Genomic DNA, 5,320 nt, shown 5'->3' with positions numbered 1-5,320 from the left:
CCTGCTGCTGCCCAGCCCCCTCGGAGGGGGAGGGCGAGCCCGGCCCGGGGACGGGGCCGCTGCCCGCGGCCGGGACTCTGCCCGCTGCCCGCTGCCCGCTGCCCGCTGCCCGCTGCCCGCTGCCCGCACCGCCCCGGCCCCGCCGGGCGCTGTCCGCCGCCGCGGTGCTGAAGCCGCAGAGCGGAGCCGGCCGCGCCGCTCGGGAAGCCGCTGCCGCCCGGGCTCGGCCCCTCGCCGCCGCGCCCGCAGAAATGGTCGAGCCCGTCCCCGCGGCCAGCCCCGGGCGGCGGGGAGGAGACGGGGGAGGGCCGCGGCCGGCGGAGCATGCGCGCCCCGCTCCGCGCCCCCGGCCGCGGCCGCCGCAGCCCCGGCCCTCCCGCTCCCGGGGGAGGGGGCCCGCGGCCTCCGCGCCTGCCGCCCCGCCGCCGCGGAGAGCGGGGCCGAGGGGGTGTGTGCCAGCCGCCGGGGGTGCAGCAGTGCGGGGGCGTGGGGCGGCCGTCCCCCGCTGCGGGGTCGGGCACCGCCGTTAGCTGCAGGGCGCGCTCGGGGCAGAGGCTGCGGGAAATCCCGGGCGGCCCGGCCACCCCGGCAGCGCAGCGGCGGGCAAGGCTGTGCTTCGAGGCAGCGCGAAGGGCTGGGCTGCGCACGCTTTTTGAGCTACAGAAGCGAAATTCGGCCCCGGAGCGGGTGCCTGTGAATCGTTTACGTCTGTTTAAGCCCTTTCCACGGGGCTGAATTGCACAGCAGAGGCACCATCCTCAATGGTTCTTTTTACTACAAAGAGAGGACATCACAAGTTTAATTATAGCGCATCTTGCTCTTTAACATTTCGAATCAAAAAAAGCAGTAGCACAAATGGCAATAAGCATGTAAGCTAATTCTGAACGTCGTCGTAAATTAAAATCTCGCCCTTGCAGACACAGAACAGCAAGAAACCCCCGGGGATCCGGGGAAGACATTTTCACCGTTTTATGGCAGAACAAAGGATCGCAGCGGTAGCTCTTTTCAGAACCGTAGGATCTGCTTCCAAAATGGGAGACAAATCACAGTGCTTTTTCTTCAAAAAAAGACCTCATCATTTTGTAGTCATAAATGCACACATGCAGGATTCAGCTGAAAATACTTTAATATTAGAAATCTCAATACTTGCTAAGTGCTAAAAAAATGGCCAAAAACTGTTTGAAGAGATGAAGGGGACTGGTGCTTTTACAACTGAAAACCAGGAACAGAGTGGAACTGCTCAATCTCTTACCAATGTATAACATGATTATAGTATAAGCCGGGCAGAATACAAAGTAAGAGAATGATAATTAGTTGGACCACAAGCACTAAAAAAATTGCTTCTTTTCCCCCCCTGTTAGCAACCACTGTATTTAATACTCAAGCCTTTCCATATAATTTAGATGAAATAGCAATAAAATCTGATGCTCTAGTTTACATCAGACTCACTTCTATAAATCAATCTGCCTCTGATCCACAGATCCAGAGCAATGGAAATAACTTGCAGAAACACACTGATAACCCCAGAATCTACCTATAGTCGGGCTCCTATTCTCGGAGCTGTACCAGAGTTAGCAATTATAAGATATTTTGGATAAAAGCTTTTCGAGCATAGTTGTAAGAACAAAATAGCCTTATTTACACATTGCCTGGTAACCTACAAGGAAAACTATTATACTAAACAGAACCTTCCCTCACTTTAGAAGCACAGAAGACAAGCAGCTTCCACACTCTACTTTAGAGTAACCCCTTCCGCTGCTGTCTTCAGCACATATATATATACACCCCAACAGGAATCTCAAAACTACAGAATATTACTGACTTAGAAAAATGAAAAGATCAATTCTTACTTTAATGTGGCTCGATACTCTCTCCCAGTTTTGTATTAATTCAACAGTTCATTGCCTATCTAATGTTCTCAGTGCTCAAAAAATGTGTATTTTCTCTCCATTTACCCTTCCCAACTTACTTCCATACCACTTGAGCATTTCCTGCAATGCATCGTAAACACGCATCCATTTATAGGACCCTACACATTTAGTCATTCAGACAAAAGCCACCATACAATACAAAAGCAGTAAATGTATTTTAAACATGCTGAAATCAAGATAGCTATAAAGCCATGAGATCAGAACAGGAACTCTAATTGGTGACAATAGTGCAAAGAAGTTGCTGATTAAAAATACACCTATTTATGTGCTATGTCTACATACGCCTTTTTGTGTATAATGATATGTCTAATTGTGTTCAAATGTGTTTATTTTACAGGATATGCCTCTGCTTATGTGATAGCTGTTTCCATTTCTGTGAAATCTTTTCTATACTATTTCCCAATTCCATACGGTTTGTTATTTCCTTAGTGCTAAATTGCCTCCTGCTTTGCCGAGCCTCTCTAACAGGAAATGGGGCAGAAGGACTCTGCAGGGGCTGGGACTGATAGTGGGGAGAGAAAAGAATTCAAAACCTGCCATCATCACAAGAGAGTATGACTGCAGTAGCCACTCTAGTTCTTGACTTTGTAAGCAAAAAAAAACATGCCAGGAGAACCAAGCCGAAAACTTCAGACACAAACCATCACGCAGACTTCACACGGAGGCCCCGTGCTCACAGACACTTGCTGTAACTGGCAAGCACAGCGCACACGTGCAATGCCATGCTCTGGTTTTGCACATTTGGCCCAGTACTCCTTGCTGGGGCACCGGTAAGCTTGTATGACAGACAATACATAATCTCTGCTAATTACAACAAAATATGTTTAATCACCACAGGACAATGACTGGGTAGATGTGCTGCCTTTCTTTCTCACCACATCTCTGTTTTCATTTGGCATCGTTTACATCATCTACTACTACACACTCCTCTTCCCAGCGCAGAGAGAATACGGTGAAGAGCATAAGCTCTTCTATTTTGGGTTGTGTTTTGGCTCACCCACAATCAACCCATTTTCTATTCTAAAACTATTTATTTCCAGTCATGATTCATGAGCCAGAAAGAATACCACTTGCCTATCAGATGCCAAGGAGAACTTACAGGAATGGCAATTAGAATGTTTTTTATTGTGGTGAGTGCGGTTGATATGGAGCCTAGAGAAATAACTGGAATGCAGCCTTTCAGTGCTATTTTTACAGTTGTTTTATAACCACACTTCAAGGTTTTTCATCTAGACGATGAAAACAGAAGGCAGATGAAAGCAGAAAAAAACCCAAACAACCCAACAACCCACCTTGCCAAGTTTATGCCTAGATGATAGACACTCCTTACTTTTGTGGATTTGCTTTTTCTACTTTATCTCATATTATGCTAAATTATATACTAAATATTCTAGCATTTAAAAGAAAAAAAATGTTGGAAAAGAGTTACTGGTGATCTTTATGCAAGGCATTAGATATATCTATAATCATCTGACAATGTCATGTATTTTGTACATATGTGTGCACTATGAATAGTCCTCTCGATTTCAGTGCAATCATCAAAAGTATGAGAAATTAATCACACACAAGCCTGAGGGTTTGTACTCTACAAGTCATTTTACATACAGCATTTATTTGTACACCACCTAAGGCAAAGAAAAGGACTTAAGACCCGAGAAACAATAAAAATAAATAAAAAAGTCAAGCTATTGAGATTTTAGCATTTATTCAATTTCCATCAGCCTTACCAGCAGCTTTTCTTATGTTTATTGAACCTACATTTTTGCTCTGCAAAGCTTACAAGATTTTCTGCCTTCTACAACACAATATGACGCCTTTACATGATGAATTCTTAACTGAGATATTCTTAACCAATTCATTTTGTAAAATTAACTTTAAAAAATACCAGTACAAATCTTTCAACTTAGCTTCAAGGAAATGCTAACTTTTAAATACTTTTAAAACTACTGACCTCAGTTTGTTCCTATTTGGCTTTTTTCCTGATAATAAATCAATTTATAGCTTTGAACTTCAGCATGATTTTCTGACCAGACGTGTTGGAGATGGAGAGGTCCTTTTTCCTTGGAAACACATAGCTCAGAAGGGATTACTTCAGTTTCTTCCCCACCCTTTCTAGAAAAACAAATCACCTTTGAACTGAAATACAAACTAGAAAATGTCAAGTAATTTTGTTTCAGAAAAATATGTGTACCTGAAAAATGCGTATGTGGGTTTCTAAAATGGAATTAAGCATCCAAAACTACATAGATACAGTATTATTCTAGTCTGCTGTCTTTAGTGAGACGACTGACTCACATATTTAAGTGGCACTAAGCTTCTTCCTTGTTGACAGGAAAAAAGAGTGAGTGAAAACCAATTCTGTTAAAAAACACAGTAAAGACTATCTGAATATATCTTGCTGCAATTGGCTGAAGATTTCATTACACAAGTTTGGAAAGGCATATCCTAACAGATCAGGCAAACATGACTGGGTTAGATGCACTTTTTCCCTTGTAGGGTGAAGTATCTACGGAAGATATCTGGCACCCTTCTTTCACGTGTTCATTTCATTGCTTTGCCGGTGAATGCCCAGTTCCACCCAGCCACACAGTCCTGCAGCAGCCATGTACGGACCAGAAGGCATGTCACGGTTTCAGAGCAGAGCTGGGGTATGGCCTGTGTCTGACAAACAAAGGAGGAGCTTTTTCTGTTAACTGAAATAACTTCTCTGGGTGTACCAAATAACCAAAACTAACAAGTCTGCTGCTCATTTAGCATCTGCAACTACTCCTGTTCAGCTATGGTGACATAAAACTAACTTTAATTTGAAAGGTACAGTATTACAAAATGGCAAAAATGGTATCTACTGAGTCCAAAAAACCTGTAATCTTTAACCTTAGAAATTCACACCTTACTTTTCACGGGTAAGAAATCCTTTGTTTCACTTGCAAGAGCAATGAATGCAGAGGTAGTTGCCAGGAGCTACGAGGTGAAAACCTTCCGAAGACGCCAAACCCCCGCTGCCAGGGGAGTGGGAATCGCCTCAGAAAGAGCTCCTCTGCCAGCCTCTCGGCCAAGACCGCTCTCTAGGTGTTCCCACTCACGCTTTAAGAATCATATCTCCCATACGCATCTAGAAATTATCCCGCTGCTCTCTTTCTAAACACACCTTTAAACGTCTTTGTTTCGTGATGCTGACAAAAAAACGAGCTCCGGCGGGCGGGATGGCGGCTAGGCCGCTCCTACTCCCGCACCCCTTGCCCGGCAGCGCTCCCTCGGGGCGGGGGGGGGAGCATCTGCTCTTATCTCGCTGCGATCTGTGACCGCCAGCCCGCGGGCGGCAGCCCCTGGAGGCCGGGCAGGGCCGGCCGTCACCCCCGCCGGGCCGACCCGCTCCACACGCTGTGTTT

The sequence above is a fragment of the Pelecanus crispus genome, chromosome 7 (assembly GCF_030463565.1).
Source record: "Pelecanus crispus isolate bPelCri1 chromosome 7, bPelCri1.pri, whole genome shotgun sequence".
NCBI lineage: Eukaryota > Metazoa > Chordata > Aves > Pelecaniformes > Pelecanidae > Pelecanus > Pelecanus crispus.
Note: the sequence above shows the minus strand (reverse complement) of the source record.